At 45.0% G+C, this 17,512-nt stretch overlaps 2 long non-coding RNA genes across 2 annotated transcripts; one reads left to right on the forward strand and one right to left on the reverse strand.

Moving 5' to 3' along the window:
• The first annotated feature begins 2,468 nt into the window (after positions 1–2,468).
• LOC142071455 (uncharacterized) lies at positions 2,469–17,307 on the forward strand. Its single transcript, XR_012667484.1, has 2 exons — positions 2,469–2,558; positions 16,925–17,307. It is a non-coding gene; the product is annotated as an uncharacterized LOC142071455 (long non-coding RNA).
• On the reverse strand, positions 7,661–9,165 carry LOC142071454 (uncharacterized). Its single transcript, XR_012667483.1, has 3 exons — positions 9,082–9,165; positions 8,918–9,001; positions 7,661–8,269 (listed from the first exon to the last, which is right to left on the reverse strand). It is a non-coding gene; the product is annotated as an uncharacterized LOC142071454 (long non-coding RNA).
• Positions 17,308–17,512: the final 205 nt, after the last annotated feature.

The raw sequence follows: 17,512 nt of genomic DNA on the forward strand, positions 1-17,512 counted from the left end.
CCTAGAGCAATGTTAACTCAGTTGCTTTACACATCCTATAGACTTGTGTATGAAATCTCTCTCCTGAAAACTGTCCTAGATTTGTATTCCTAGTTCTGCTAATTTAGGGGTCTAATTCAAAGCCCACGGGAGCCAATAAGAGTCTCTCCACTGACTTCAGTGTGACCTTTGGATCAGGCTTTTGTGACAAGGTGAAGCAATGGCCTGAAAAGGGTTAAGAGATCCCCACTGACCACTTGAACAGTATGTGGCCCAGGTCAAGATGGGGGCTCTTAACCAAGAGAGCCCGAATTGCAGCTCTCCAGACTGGAGCACTAGGAGAAGACCCGATCCCAGTTTGACCCCCAGGGGTTTTGGGGTGGCAAAAGGGCACGGGTTGCATAAGCCTTTCCACATGCGGCATGCGAGTGCTATCGACCACCCCTGACCTAAGGGAGGGCGTAAAACTGGAAGGGTGTAAAACTGGAAGGGCCTGATGTAACTCCCACCAAGGAATGGGAGAGATGCTGGGGCATCGATGGGAATGTTGGTGGGTTCAAACTTCCCCAGGTCTCTGGCTAAAGTGACCCCGCTCAGTTCAGTCTCGAAGGGGGGAGAGATGTGACGAAGTGGGACTGTTCTTAATGTTTCCTCTGAATAGTGTGGGGATGCCTCAGTTTCCCCTATGCAATTCTTAAGTATCTAGGTGGTGGGATAAGGGTGTACGATCATTGCAGAGCCCTAGAGGGCAGGTGTGTGCAGGGGTCTGGACACAGAGAATGGCCAACACCCTGTTTCCTGGCAACTGATGGCCTGGCCCTTCCCCCCTGCAAGGTGAGAGCTAAAGGGTTGGAGAACAAAGGAATCAGGTGACCTCCTGGCCCGGGGAAAGGGACAAAGCCCAGGGGAGGAGGGGCTGGAGAGAGTTTCAGTTTGGGGCTGGCTGGGGAGGAGGAATGAAGTGCAGACATCGTTGTCTGGCTCACTGCCCCCCCAAAATGGACCCAGCTGAGGGGTCCTGTTCTCTGCACTTATAAGCTCTGTTTTAGACTGTGTTCCTGTCATCTAATAAACCTTCTGTTTTACTGGCTGGCTGAGAGTCACGTCTGACTGCGAAGTTGAGGTGCAGGACTCTCTGGCTTCCCCAGGACCCGGTCTGGGCGGACTCTCTGTGAGAAGAGCACGGAGGGGCAGAGGATGCTGAATGCTCCAAGGTCAGACCCAGGAAGGTGGAAGTTGTGTGAGCTGTGTGTCCTGAAGACAGTCTACTCACAGAAAGGAGACTTCACCAGAGTCCTGCCTGGCTTCGTAGGGAGCAGTTCCAGAGCATCGCCCAGGGATGCGGTGGGTGGCTGGGAGAGGTCTATAAGGAGGAACAAGGATCCTGCTGGTGAAGGGGGAAATTTCTGTGGATTGGATTGGAAGGGGAAAACTTCTGTGCATTTGATTTATTTTGTTCTTTATTTTGAAACAATAAATTGTGCCCTGAGGCAACGGCCTTTAGAGGACTTGGGTGTAGTGTTCACGTCCCATCCCTGGCTGGGGAAACAGCCCAGCCATGTATAGCGCTAGACCACTCCCTGTTCAGATTGCCCACTTATAAAAGGGGGATGGTGCTTACCTGCCTCATACACGTACTGAGACTTGACCACTCATGTTTGAAAAGTACTCTGAAATCCCCTGGCGGCAAGCACTATGGAAGTGTGAAGTATAGTTATATTTCCCTTCTCAGTTTTAAGCCCTTAGACTCAGCTCCCTAAGGTATTTAAGTGCCTAACTGCCTTTTATGGATACAGGCCTTAATTATTTGCCTGTTTTCGGGATGGGCTAATTTTGCTAAAAGCTGAGAAGAGGGAAAATATAAGAATACGTAATATTTTTCTCTTTCTGGAAGAGGCAAGAAGTCATCCAGGGAATACAATCCATATGATCAGTGAACTTCATGGGTTAGCGAATGGAACATTACAGCCCTATACACCCTCTGAGCAAAGATTTTAATGAAACGATCACTAGTGGGAATAGCTGCAACATAAAAATGCCCTTGGGAACCACACCAGTAAATTATTCTCACAATGCCATAGACTTGCACGAGACAGATGGACATGTCCTTTCAGCAAGAAATTTACAATCCAAGGGCACTCAGCAGGAAGGACACAGCAATCTGCAGGGTTGGTCTCATGTTACACCTCCCACAGAAGGGACTGTCAGAGGGTGCGCATGAGAGACTTGCGGAGGAAGAAGGTTCAAAGATAATGATATTTGTTTCATACATAGCTCACTGGCTTTAAAAAAACAACTTCATGGTGTAGTGTTTGCATTGTTTGAGAACAAAGTCTGTCGTGATGGCAGCGGTGGGGGAGGGGTTGTCAGGGTTGGAAGGCAGAGCTGACACCATGACAACAAAACACAGATTGTAATGAGACATCCGCCTAACAGTGATACAAACATCACAAGCTCTGCCCTTCAGTTCAGCCCCTTTTCCCTAGGCTACGAATACCTTTATTGTCAGGCTGATCCCAGGAGAGTTTTGCTGCCGCAGTCTCCCACTGCGGAGCTGCTGTTCCCAGCACTGCTGACAGGTAGGCATGCTGCTGGAGACCGTGCTCTTCTCTAGACATAGATTCATAGATTCATAGATATTAAGATCAGAAGGGACCATTATGATCATCTAGTCTGACCTCCTGCACAACGCAGGCCACAGAATCCTCTAGACATGATTAAGGCCATGATTGAGTCACGGGTATTTTTAGTAAAAGTCACGGCCAGGTCACAGACAATAACCAAAAGTCATGGCCAGTGACCTGTCTGTGACTTTTACTAAAAATACCCCTAAATAAATCTCAGGGGCTGGGGGCAGGGGTGCTCCAGTGGACGCTGCGGCTCCTGGGGGTGGGGGTGGCCCAGGGCACTGTTGCTGTCGCTTTTGCTCCTCTGGGCTGCCTTGGCCTCGCCGCCACCACTGCCACTCCTCCAGGCCGTCCGTGTCCTCGCCGCCGCCGCTGCCACTCCTCTGAGCCGGGGGGCAGCCCGTGGCCCGACCGCCGCTGCCACCGCTCGTCCAGGCAGCCCGCCACCGCCGCTGCTCCAGGCGAGGAGAGGCCCAGGGCCCCGCCACCACCGCTGCTCCGGGCGAGGAGAGGCCCAGGGCCCCGCCACCACCGCTGCTCCGGGCGAGGAGAGGCCTGGGGTGTCACTGCTGCTCCGGGGCAGCACCTGGGACCAGTTGCCTGGGATTGCCGGAGCAGCGGCCGGTGCAGCTGGCCCCAGGGCCGCCCCAGCTGCTCAGGCAGCCCTGGGGTCAGCCACATCAGCCGCTGCAGCTGTGGAAGTCCCGGAGGTCCCGAAAAGTCACAGAATCCGTGACTTCCGTGAGAGACTCACAGCCTTAGCCATGATTAATCTTGACTTGCACCTACCATCTTTCTTTTTCCCTTGCTGCTTAGCTGCTTCATTCCCCAGGCTGCATAACTCTGTGCACTAACACACTGGTCTTTCTTTGGCTAGGCCCCTTCCGTAGCTGGACCTGTTAGCAATTCTTTCCTTGCTGTACCTGTAAACTGCTACAGGTGAGCAAATCCAGCCTCATTGGGCTCTGCATGACTCTGGAGTCCACCCCCACAGAGCAATTTGCATGATCAAAGCCTAAAGCTCTTCCCTTCCTCTACCTGATGCACTCAGTTTATTTCATATTGCTGGCGGGCTTTTCCCCTGTGTGCCTCTGCTGTGTCCACTCCCTGGCTTGTTCAAAGAGCATTTAAAAAGGAAATTCCTCTTTTAAACACTCTCTCTTCTCTGCAGTGGAAATAACTTCCAATAGCTCTTGACAAGGGGCTAATCAGAAAGGACCATTTCAAGTTTCTAAGGAAACCTTCCTTATCACCACCTCAGGTGGTTCCCTAGATGACCACAAGATGAACTGATAGACAAAGTGGGTGAGATAATATCTTTTTTTAGACCAACTTCTGTTGATGAGAGAGACAAGCTTTTGGGCCAAACTAAGCTCTTCTTCACCAACAGAAGTTGGTCCACTAAAAGATATTACCTCACCCACTTTGTCTCTCTATTATCATGTCTCAAGTAGGTAGAACACGAGCGCAATAGAAAGCAGATGCAATCATGAATTGCCCGTGCCCACTGACATAACTTCTTATAAAAAGGGACATAAGGACAACCAGGGGAATTACAGACCAGTCAGTTTAACTTCTGTACCCGGAAAGATAATGGAGCAAATAATTAAGCAATCAATTTGCAAACATCTAGAAGATAATAAGGTGATAAGTAACAGTCAGCATGGATTTGTAAAAAGCAAATTGTGTGAAACTAACTTGATAGCTTTCTTTGACAGGGTAACAAGCCTTGTGGATGTGGGGAAGCGGTAGACATGGTATATCTTGACTTTAGTAAAGCTTTTGATACTGTCTCGCATGACCTTCTCATAAACAAACTAGGGAAATGCAACCTAGATGGAGCTACTATAAGGTGGGTGCAAAACTGGTTTGAAAACTGTTCCCACAGAGCAGTTATCAGTAGTTCACAATCATGCTGCAAGGGCAAAACAAGTGGGGTCCTGCAGGGATCAGTTCTGGGGCCGGTTCCATTCAATATCTTCATCATTGTTTTAGATAATGGCATAGAGAGTATACTTACAAAGTTTCAGAGGGATAACCATGTTAGTCTGTATCCACAAAAACAACAAGGAGTCCGATGGCAACTTAAAGACTAATAGATTTATTTGGGCATAAGCTTTCATGGGTAAAAAACCCACTTCTTCAGATGCCTGGAGTGAAAATTACAGATGCAGGCATAAATATCTGACACATGAAGAGACAGGAGTTACTTTACAAGGGGAGAACCAGTGTTGACAAGGCCAATTCAATCAGGGTGGATGTGGTCCACTCCCAATAACTGCTGAGGAGGTGTCAATACCAAGAGAGGGAAAAATCAGAGGCATATTGTTTTTTCATAGATGAACTATTGTGATCAAGGGAAACCAATACCTTCTTGTTCTTATTGATCCATTCTCTAAGTGGGTGGAAGAATTTCCCCTTAAGGTAAATACTGCAAACCACAGCTACAATTTTGGTGGAACAAATCTTATCTCATTGGGGACTCCCTGCTAGCGTTGAGTTATACAGAGGAACACATTTTACTGGGCAAGTGTTCCAAACATGCTTACAGCTGTTGGGAATGCAACAAAATGTGTACATTCCATATAGACCTTAATCATCAGGGATGATAGCGTCAACAAATCACACCATCAAATTAATGTGGAAGCTGGTGGATGTCAATGGATGCAATTGGGATACCCTGATTCCAATCATTTTAAGGGCACTCAGAACAACTCCAGCTGCCTCCACAGATCATACACCCTTTGAGATGATGACTGGCAGAACTATACGAATGCCAGGGCACCTTAATAGTATACCATTCAGCATGTATTTTTGACAAGTTTTCACACCCTTTTTATGGTTTATGTCCCGCCCTCCAATCCCATTTCCAGTCATGTACACGTTTGGCACTGTCTGCCATTTTGAAAAAAAAAAATTTTGTAAAGGGAATGTTAGGGGTGCTTATGTGCATGTGTTTCGACATGTTTGGCTGGGTTTTGAGAGAAAACCTGAAGAAAAATAGTTTATAAATAAAGAATAGAGTTGAGAAAAGCAAGAGAGCCTGTGTCAGCGAGCACAGGGTAGTGAGAGGGTTTTTAAAAGTGCTTTAGAGAAAAAGAAAGTTTTTTTAGAAAAGAAAAAAATAAAAAGAGTTATTTGGAAATAAAGAAAAGCAAAAGATCTATTAAATAGAAGAGGAAAAATAAGGTTTCATAAAGAAAGAGGAAAATGAGGAATAAGGGCTTTAAAGAATGGAGATGAGGTTGTTTTAAAAGTCTATGAAAGAAAGAGGGGAAAATGAGTAAAAAGAAGGTAAAGATTTCTTTGTTAGGTTGAGAGAAAATGTAGTGAGCACATGGCAAAGAGAAAGACGAGGAAGAAAGACAGCATATGGCAGAGAGATCCTGTTTTGTTAATGAGCAGATGATAAAGAGAAAGATTAGAAGAGAGGAACAGCTTACCCTGCGGCTGCCTCCAGTGAAATGATAACTATTCTGGGCCGTGAGCCTTGGGAACAAACCACTCCTCTCGGCTGGACCAATCAGAAGCTGATCTACAACTACGTCATAGAATGCATTCTTCCTGAACCAATCATATCATACCAAGTTTTTAAAACAAGAGCCATCTCCTCCCTCCCTCCTTGCCTTAGAATCATAGAATATCAAGGTTGGAAGGGACCTCAGGAGGTCATCTAGTTCAACCCCCTGCTCAAAGCAGGACCAATCCCCAATTTTTGCCCTGATCCCTAAATGGCCCCCTCAAGGATTGAACTCACAACCCTGGGTTTAGCAGGCCAGTGCTCAAACCACTGAGCTATCCCTCCCCCCCAACTTCCTCCCCTCCCCTCCCATCTGTTTGAAGATGTAAGATAAACACTGACTCATCCTTCTTAATTATTTTGCTACCAGTAAAATAAAAGATGTTCTACTTCTCTCAAAAAATACAACAGCTTGCTTTTTAAAGTTTAGATTTATACAAAACACACATACAAGAAAAATGGCACTAAGAAAGGAGCTTATACGAAAAAAGAGCTTACTTTTTAAATGTAAAAGGAAAACATTATATTTACAACAAGGACACCTCTCCCCCTCCCCCCCAACTGTTTTGAAGATAAACCTTTTTTCTTAATTCTTTTGCTAACATGAAAAAATTCTGGAAAGAAATTATACAAAACACACTATAATATGAAAACTCCCAATTGAGGGGAGATTACAATAAAATGTTATTTAAAACATAAAAATATATATTAAGTAGGGCTTTCAAGCATTTTTAAAAATTATTGCAATTAAAAACATTAATCACATGATTAATTGCACTGTTAAACAATAGAATACCATTCATTTTAAATATTTTTGGATATTTACTACATTTTCAAATATATTAGTTTCAATTACAACACAGAATACAAAGCATACAGTGCTCACTTTATATTTATTTTTATTACAAATATTTGCACTGTAAAAACCAAAACAAAAATGTATTTTTAATTCACTTCAGACACGTACTGTAGTGCAATCTCTTTATCATGAAAGTGCAACTTAAAAATGTAGAATTATGTACAAAAAAACCCCTGCATTCAGAAATAAAACTATGTAAACTTTAGAGCCTACAAGTCCACTCAGTCCTACTTCTTGGTCGGCCAATCACTCAAACAAACAAGGTTGGTTACAATTTGCAGGAGATAATGCTGCCTGCTTCTTGTTTACAATGTCACCTGAAAGTGAGAACAGGCATTTGCATGGCACTGTTATAGCTGGTGCTGCAAGATATTTACGTGCCAGTTACGCTAAAGATTCATATGTCCCTTCATGCTTCAACCACCATTCCAGAAGACATGCATCCATTCTGATGATGGGTTCTGCTTAATAATGATCAGTGTGGACTGACACATGTTCATTTTCATCATCTGAGTCCAGAGGTGAAAGTAAGCCGGTCCGGTCCGGCGTACCGGCAAAGCCGGTACTCCATGCCGGACCGGACTGGCTTCCCCAGGCTGGTGATTTAAAGGGCCCAGGGCTCCCTCCAGTGGTTGGAGCCCCGGGCCCTTTAAATCGCCTCCTGAGCCCCGCTGCCGAAGCTGTGGGGTAGCGGTGGCAGGGCTCTGGCAGTGATTTAAAGGGCCCTTTAGGAAAAGGTTTTGTCATGTAAAAAGTTTTATAATCTATTTTATGAATCCTCCTACACACCATTTGGCCAATTTTTGATGACACCTTATTTGCAAGGTCTATCAGCAATGCCATGGGGTCTGGTGTCTTTGCTACCTCTATCATCATTTTGACAACTTTGGTTACAGTTTTATTGGCCATGTTAAATCATTTCAGTTTGTAGCTTTTGGACATAATTATATTTAGGACCTGTGCCACATGCAGTTTAGAAGAAATACATCTAATCTAGTGAAATATTTCTGAGTGACCCCAAAACATACAATCATGGCAGCGTTGACTGGGAGCATCTATCGTGCAGGCTGGCTGCACAGTTATCAGCAAGCTGTCCTTTCAAACAGTGGTAAATGGTGTTTACTACAATAGCCCTCATAACATCATCTTCACAGCTCTGCTGGTCAACTTCCTTACTTCTTAAAATCTTGCTTTATGTAAAAGCAGCAGGTGCATATCATGTTTATTCTTCCCAAAGGCCCGTTCTAGTCATCTTCTTCATGCTCTGAAGATGTCTTTCAAAAGCTAAGAAAAAAAAGTAGGTTTTAAACTTTGTTGGAATAATTTAAAAATAAAAAAGGCAAAAAATTAATTCATGCTATCTCAGTCACACTCTCATCTGAATCAACAGCATCCTCCCCAGCAGTCACACCATCGGGAACCATATCAGCACCCTGTTATTAAACACAAACATATAGCTGCATTTAACCCCCCTTATTATTTTCCAGCTTTTTTTTTTCCTTTCAGAATGCTCTAAACCCGCGTTTCTCCAGCTGGGGTCTGCGGATCCCTGGGGATCTGCGAGGGTACTCCAGGGGGTCCGCGAGCCCCACTCATCAATTCTTCTCCCTCCCTCAACTCCTTCCTCTCCCTTCCAGTGCCTCATGCATGCCAGGGAACAGCTGTTCAGCAGCGTGCAGGAGGTGCTGGGAGGGAGGGTGAGGAGTGGGGACAGGGCACACTCGAGGGATGGAGCAGGGAAGAGGAGGGGCAGGGGTGGAGAGCGGGCAGGAAGCGGAGGGACGGGGGTGGGGCCTTGGGGGTAGAGGTGGAGTGGGGTCAGGGCCTGGGGTGGAGTGGGGGAAGGGAGTGGGGTCCGTGAAAATTTTTAAATCAAAATGGGGGTCCTCGGGTTGCTAAAGTTTGAGAACCGCTGCTCTAAACTGTTTTTACCTCATCATGCTGTGTTGGCTCTACATCTGACGGCCACTTGCTACACACCTGCGCTGTGATCCTGTATGGTGCTGACTTGTTTACCTGTCAAAAAACCAACAACAACATTTTAAGCACATAATTGTAATAATTTCTTCATGACTAAAATCTTTCAGCTGCTTTACCGTAATAATGGCACCATCTTTTCATGAATCAGGGTCTATCGGCTGGCTCTCAGCTTCGCTATCCTCAGACAATCCCTAAGAGGCCATGTCCACATATATAGGCTCTTCTTCCACCCATGCCTATAAAAACCAAATATATTTAACCATAAATATAAAATGTTTATAATTTTTCAACAATTTGTTATAAAATACAGGCCGTCTTATCTCTGCCTTCAAGTCTGTTTCCTCCAACCGAGAACAGATTTTTCCACACACTGTCCTTTTCCTCTTTTACAACCAGCAAAACCCCATAAAGTCTTCCTGGTTCTTCGGTTCAATTTCAAGCTGAAACACAGGGTTCAGCATTGGGGCTGTCTCTTTAGCAAAATATATGTAAATGGGTTGTCTCTTCTGAACATGAGCAGGGGCACCCAAAAGCAATTTGGGCTTCTTGATGTCTGTGGGCATCTTGTAAAAGGATATGACTGCCGTGAATAGGCTCCCAAAGTAAAACCCCTTTTGCAAAAATGTTTGGTGTTATACAAGTCAGTCAAACGCTCATTGGCTAGAGTTTTTCAAACAACCCACTTCGCGATCGCTCATATCTATTGGTTCAACAACAAAAAAGTGAGTGCCCTGATTGGTTCAGGAAAATGCATTCTATGATGTAGCTGTAGATCAGCTTCTGATTGGTCCGGCTGAGAGGGTGGTTTGCTCCCGATACTCACCACTGTGAATAGTTATCATTTCACTAGAGGCAGCCGCAGGGTATGTTGCTTTGCTCTCTCTCAGCCAGCTTTGTGCTCTGCTTTAAAGCTAATTCTTTATTTTTCCCTCTTTCTTTCATAAACCTTTGAAACAACATCATCTCCATTCTTTAAAGACCCTTTTCCTCTCTTTTTATGAAAGCTTATTTTTCCTCTTTTATTTAATAAATATTTTGATTTTCTTTTATGTATTTCAAAATAACTTTATTTTTTCTTTTCTAAAATACTTTTTTTTCCTCTAAAGCACATTTAAAAACCCTCTTACTGCCCTCTGCTCACTAACACAGGCTCTCTTGCTCTTATCAACTCTATTCGTAATTTTTTAAAACTCTTTTACTTTGCGTTTCTCTCAAAACCCAGCCAAACATGCCAAAATACATGCACACCAGCACCCCTAACATTACCCAATACAAAAATTAAAATGTATTTTTTCAAAATGGCTGACAGCGCCAGAAGTGTACATGTCCGGAAACAGGACTGGAGGATGGGACATAAACCATAAAAAGGGTGTGGAAACCTGTCAAAATACATGGTGATGAATCCTATTGAGTGGCATAGTACTCACCTTTTATGGCATACCAGTGGCACACTGCTAGAGGGAGTCAAACTAGAGACCGATTTGCAGGCATTAAAGAAACATCTCAATGAGATTCACTTGCAGGTAGCTATTAAATTGGGAAGATATAATCAGAAGACAAAAACCTATTTTGATTAAGGTCAAAGAGAGAACACTTGGGAAATTGGAGATCAGGTTATGTTGCTATCATATGCTGTACCAGAACACAATTTTTGTAACTGATGGACTAGTCCATATTATATTATGGATAGATTCAGTTCCTCTGTGTACAAAATTAGAGTAACAAGAGGAAAAAGAAAGGTAGATAAATTCTACCATGCCAATCACTTAAAGTTGTACAGGAAAAGAAATATTTCTCCACAGGCAGAGCAATCCAAGACATTGACCACAAAAGAGAAAGTGGAGGACTGGACACAGACAGCTCAGTAGCAGGAAAAGAAAATGCATGTCTTAACAACATTGATTCTGTATTACTTTAATACTGCATATGTTCAAATGGAACAGACTGTTCCAGTACTACAGGAAACAAGAATAACCAAGGCTAATCAGGATATTATCTTGGGACTAGATTCAGACTTGCCTATTGAGGCTTATAATGCAGTAACAGTGATTGGGGCATAAGAATGAATGAAACAAAGTCAAGGACTCAAGCTGAGTGCACAACACCTATCAACTGAGATTTTCTTTGAATGGAACTATTAATATACTGACAATTTTTTGACCAAAATGTAGGATAACACATTGTTTACAGCATGGACGAATAGTACAACTTTGAAAATACAAAAGGTAAAAAATCATATGTCAGGTTTGTATAGTTAGCATTACGTTTAACATTAGATGGTAATTTATATTATGGGTGAAAATTAATTAAATATCCAAAAATGTGGAGGAAAGTATGTGCATTATTTTCCAAAAAACCCAGTCTCTCAAACACTTCTTCCAACTACTCATAAGTAGTACCAAAAAGTTCAAGGGGAAATAGGTGAGAAAATTGTTCTTGCATATAACATAGAAGAAAATGAGCAAATACCTTTTGTAGACTGGAAAAGAATCTCTCCCCTAATAGAGGAATCCATGTGGGAAGAATGTAAAACATATGTTACAATTGGAGATAAGTCTCACCAATAACTGGTGGAATTCCATATGGAATATGAAAAACAAAACCAAATGTCAAAGCTCAGTAAAATGTGGCCTATTGACTATATAGAACCTAGATTATGAAAATGAAGGCATGTATGAAGCCTGTATCTAAATTAACTCTCTGGATAGTCTAAAAGTTATTAACAAATATTTAAAGTTGAGGTACAGGCAATAGTAGTGGAAAAGGAAAAGTGGTTTGTAGGACCTTGTGGAAGAAGAAGTTACTCACCTTGTGCAGTAACGATGGTTCTTCGAGATGTGTGTCCCTGTGGGTGCTCCACTCTAGGTGTCGGTGCGTCCCGGCACTGGAGATTGGATATTTTTTGCAGCAGTACTCATTCGGGGGAAAGGTGTGCACAGGAGCTGTCTTGTGCAGCCATTGGCACCTCCTGTAGCACATGCACTCCCGACTGTGCCCTCCGTTCTTTCTCTATCGCAGAGCTCGCCATGTGAACTCCAAAGTAGAGGGGAGGAGGATGGGTAGTGGAGCACCCACAGGGACATACATCTCGAAGAACCATTGATACTGCACAAAGTGACAGGTTTCAGAGTAACAGCCGTGTTAGTCTGTATTCGCAAAAAGAAAAGGAGTACTTGTGGCACCTCAGAGACTAACCAATTTATTTGAGCATAAGCTTTCGTGAGCTACAGCTCACTTCATCGGATGCACAAAGTGAGTTACTTCTTCTTCTTCTTCTTCGAGTGGTGTCCCTGTGGGTGCGCCACTCTAGGTGCTTGTAGAGCAGTATCCCACTAGGGGTCGCAGGGGTTCGGAGTTATGTATAAGTGTGTGATGAGAACACTGTGAGGCCAACAATAGAATCTGAGACAAGGCCTTGGGTGATAGCATAATGCTTTGCAAAAGTGTGCTCTGATGTCAAAGGTTGCAGCTCTACAAATGTCTATTAAGGGGACATTGTTCAAGAATACAATCAATGTCACCATGGCTCGTGTTGAGTGGGATCTGATGCCCACAGGGGGTTCTTTGTTATGTAGGTGGCAGCAAGTTTGAATACAGGAAGGGACCCATTTGGAGAGTCTCTGGGTCAATATTGTAGAGCCTTTGGAGTGCTCTACTGTAGAGACGAATAGTCTTGGTGACTTGCGAAATGGTTTAGTTCAAGAAGGCTACAGCCTGTCTGACATCTAGCATGTGTAACATTGTTTCTCGAGAATCCTTATGTGGCTTGGGATAGAAGGCAGGTAAGTGTATCATTTGGTTAATATTAAAATGTGTAGCCACTTTGGGCAAGAATTTTGGGTGAGGACATAACATGCTTTTGTCTTTGGTAAATACCGTGTACGGTGGTTCAGCCATCAATGCTCCTATTTCACTGACATGTCTTGCAGACGTGATTGCCACTAGGAATGCGACCTTCATTGACATATGTAAGAGCAAGAAGGTTGCTAGAGGTTCAAAGGGTGGTCTTATGAAATATTTGAGCACAAGATTGAGATCCCATGGTGGTGTAGGTTGGTGTACTTCTGGGTACATGTTCTGTATGCCTGAGAGAAAGCACCGTGTAATTGGGTGGAGGGTGGACAATAAGAATGATGTATGCTCTGTCGAGTCGTATCTTGCAGATGACCCATGGGATCAGTGGTATCGGCGGGAAGGCGTACATGAGCGACGCGTTCCAGGAGATAAGGAAGGTGTGTCCTAATGATCCCAGTGTGAGGCCTACCCTGGAGCAAAAGAGGGGACATTTGTAGTTGTTTCTGTGGTGAACAGGTCAATTACTGGGTGACCCCATTTTTGGAATATTGTGCTGAGAACACTGTCGTGGATTTCCCCACTCGTGTTCCCATGAGAAGTGACTGCTGAGATTGTCAGCTGTAGTGTTTTGACATCCCAGTAGGTATGACACTGTGATGTTTATATTGTTGCAGATGCACAAGTTCCATAAGTTCATGGCTTCTACACATAGCGAGTAAGACCTGGCTCCCCCTTGGCTATTCATGTAAAACATGCATGCCACATTGTCGGTGAGAATAGAGATTGAGGTGTGTCGTATGAGTGGGAGGAAGTGGCGGCACGCATTTTGTACCACGTGGAGTTCCAGGAGATTGATATGTAGTTGGGTTTCCGTCACAGACAACTTGCCCTGTACATTGTGGTGATGCAAGTGGGTACCCCAAGCTATCATAGAATCATAGAATATCGGGGAGGTGTCTGTTGTAATAGTCACTGACAGGGAGTCTTGTTGAAAGGGAATCCATGAGCATACATTCCCTGGTTGTGTCCACCATTGTAGGGAGAGGATAACCCTTGGTGGTAGTCACGCATCTGTTGAGAGAGTGTTTGCTGGGTGCATAGACCGTACTCCATCAGTACTGCAGACAGCGCATATGGAGTCTGGCAAACTTTACTACAAAAGTCATAGCTGCCATATATCCCAGAATCTGAAGGCATGTCCTCACTGAAGTTTGTGGGCTGATGGTTACTGTGGAAATAAGTTTGGACAATGTAGTGAATCTGTGGTTAGTAATATTGCCTTGGCTTGTATGGAGTTTAGGTCACTCCGATAAACTCAATCACTGGGTTGGTTCCAGGGTGGATTTATTTTCGTTTATCTGTAGACCTAGCTGGTGAAACAGGTCTATTGTGGTCTTCAGCACGCCTTCCATTTCTTGTCGATTGGCACCTTTGTCTAGCGCTGGGATTATTGTGGCCAGAATGACCATTTTGAACCTGTGGTTGCGTACAAAACCTGTTGTGTTTTGGAGATCTAAGATTGGTCTCCATCCTCCTCCTTTCTTCTCTGTCAGGAAATATTTGGAGTAAAACCCCTTCCCTTGGTATTGGTGTGGTACGGGTTATACAGCACCCAGCAGTAAGGGGTGGTCTACTTCCTGTTGCAGAAGGTATTCGTGAGAGGGACAGGGAATGGGAGAGGGGAGGACGGTTGTGAAAGGGATGGTGTAGCCATAATTGTATGATATCCAATACCCAATGATCTGTTATCACAGCCCAGACACAGTAAAAGGGGCGTAGGCAGTTATCAAAGTTGTGGGATGGGGTATCTGTTGGCGCTCGAGGTGTGGGGAGGTGCCTACCCTCGACCAATACTTCAAAATTGTGGCTTAGATGTAGATGGACAGGGCCTAGTTCTGTGGATCTCATTGTCTCTGAGCCCGTTGTTTGGGTCTGTTCTGAACGAAGTATCGTGGTTGTTGACGGTTAAACGAGGTGTCTTGTGACCTCTGGTATGGTGTAAAGCATGGGCATTTGTCAGGCGGTGGGTGTACGCCTAGTGTACGCAGCACTGCTCGGGAGGCCTTCGTGGTAGGGAGGACGTCGTCTGTTTGAGATGAGAACAGTTTATCCTGATCGAAGGGGAGGTCCTCCACTTTTAGCTGTAGTTCTTTCAACCGAAGCTGGCAACCACGATGTTCTTCTCATGACCACAGCTGTTGCAGTTGTTCGGGCAGCTGTGTCCGCTACATCCATTGAGGCTTGCAGCGCTGTGCAGGCTATTATCTGATCCTCATTAATAACGGCATTGAGTTGAGGATGTTTGTGCTCGGGGAGGTCTTCCACGAGCTTTTGTAATTTACTATAGTTAGAGTAGTCGTAATTTGCTAGTAGAGCAGAATAATTGGCAACTCTGAGCAGAAGGGCGGCTGATGAGTAAACTTTACACCCAAAGAGGTCCACTCTCTTGCGTTCTTTATCTTGTGGTGTGCAGCAGAAATGGGGCTGTTTACTGCGCTGATTGGCAGCTTCTACTACCAAAGAACAGGCTTGAGGGTGTGAAAACAAAAATTCTATGCCTTTGGCAGGAACAAAGTATTTCCTATCAGCCCTTTTGTTGGTGGGCGGTGCCGATGCTGGTGTTTGCCATATGGCCTCCGCAGGCTCCATTATAGACTCATCCATGGGGAAGGTGATCTTGGCTGATGATGCCGGCTGTAAGATTTTTAACAACTTATGTTGTTTCTCCTGCACCTCATGTAAGGCAGTTTCTTGGCTGTTTGCTACTCTTTTGAAGAGTTCTTGGAATGGTTTCAGCTCATCCAGCGCCGTCGGGATAGATGGCGTCACCACTTCCTCTGGTGTGGAAGATGAGTGTGGGGCAGGTGGTGAATCATCCAGGTCTGCCTGTGATAGTATCTCTTCCCCTTCTATCTCGGTCTCGGGGGGGGGGGGGGTCAGAGGTTTCTCTGAGTGGTAAGGAGGGATGTACTCTGAATCTTCTTCTGGCTGGGGAAGAGGGGGCAGAATATAGGTTCTAGTATGTGGCTCAAGGACCCCATTGTGGCCATTGCATGGGGTAAGGTGGCAATGGGTAAGGCCAGTGTTGTGCATACCAGGGCTGTGAATGCTCGGAGGGATGAGGCTTAGGCTTCATAGCATTCCATGTAGGTCTCCTCTGTGATGGGGATGAACGTTGGGAGGAGATGTGGTTGTCCTGCACGTCTCCTTCCTCGCCACTATGCATGGAGAGTGGTGCAGGCAGTGAAGGATGGTACCGTGCTATGCAGCTCAGGGAGTGTTCAGTGCCGAGCAGTGGTTACTGCGGTACCAAAGAAACTGCTATGTCAGCATGGTGTAGGCGTTGCATTGGTCCCGCCTGGGGGTTGTGGTTGACCGTTGGAGCGCTAACCAGTGCCGGATTTGGCTTGTTAGCAGGCATCAAGTCTGGGGTTGGTGCCGGTGACGGCAGCATTGATCGTGATGCCGCTGCCTGTTTTGCACTCCGCACCGGGGTAGTCGGTGCCGTGGGGGAGACTTGACATTTCGACTCCAGTGCTGCGCATTGGGACTCGGCAGAGGTCGGCTGAGGGATGGTGGAGTGGATGAGTGGAGCACTGAGGGTAAAGACCTTGCTGGCAAAGCTCTCTTTTTGTGAGAGTCCCTTGTTGGAGAGGTTGAGGCTCACTTCCTGATAGTTTTGGAAGTCGGAGCCTTATCATTGCTTAGGGATCATGGTTTATGAGACTCCCCAGAGGACGTCTCTTGCAGAGGTTGGAAGGATTTCTCCATCAGAAGCATTTTCAAATGGAGATCCCTATCACATCTTGTTCTTGACTTCAAATTGCTGCAATGTATGCATTTCTGGGAGATATGAGTTTCTCCCAGACAGCGGATGCAGGATGCGGGCTGTCAGAGACCAGCATCGATTCACGACAGGAGTCACACTTTTTAAACCCCGTTGAGCCTGGCATGACTTCAATTAAGCCTCTTCCCCGCTCTCGATAGATGAGGGTGGGAGTTAATTGCAGTGGTAAGCCGTAGAGCTATTCCTAAATGGAGAACTAAGTAATGAAAAAAAAATTTTTTTTTAAGAAAAACCTCTAAGAGGAACTAACAAAACTATGTACCTAAGTATAGACTTATATGAAGTTCCTATGTAACTTGTAACTTTTTTTTCCCCAGAAAGTATCAAGGAGAGCACTGCTGCGGAGCTCTGTCTGCAGCCGAGGACAGTTGAGAAGGAACTGAGAGAACGGTCGGGGGGGGGGGGGGCGGCGCACTACAGGAGGTGCACGAGACAGCTCCTGTGCATGCCCTTCCCCCGAACGAGTACTGCTGCAAAAAATCTCCGCTCTCCGGCGCAGGGATGCACCGACACCTAGAGTGGAGCACCCACAGGGACACCCCTCGAAGAAGAATGTCTAGTTCTACAAGAAGGCCCTGCTAGGCGTCTCACTGCGATGCCTATACCAGGGTATTGGTCAATCAAATGCAATGTATGCATATCTCTGTTGTGTTAAATTTATCTAATTGACAAATGAATGAATTTAGTTGTTGTAAGAACACTAAGGTTATGTCCTTCTTTCCAGTACTTCTTGTGGATAAGGTTACTGCTTATCAACAGCGAGTAAGCTAAGATTTTGTCAGAGGTATTTTTAGTAAAAGTCATGGACAGGTCACGGGCTTCCATGAATATTTGCTTATTGCCCGTGACCTGTCCTTGAGTTTTACTAAAAATACCCTCAGAGGGAGAGGGGGCCACAAAGAGAA

The sequence above is a fragment of the Caretta caretta genome, chromosome 3 (assembly GCF_965140235.1).
Source record: "Caretta caretta isolate rCarCar2 chromosome 3, rCarCar1.hap1, whole genome shotgun sequence".
In the NCBI taxonomy this organism is placed as follows: domain Eukaryota; kingdom Metazoa; phylum Chordata; order Testudines; family Cheloniidae; genus Caretta; species Caretta caretta.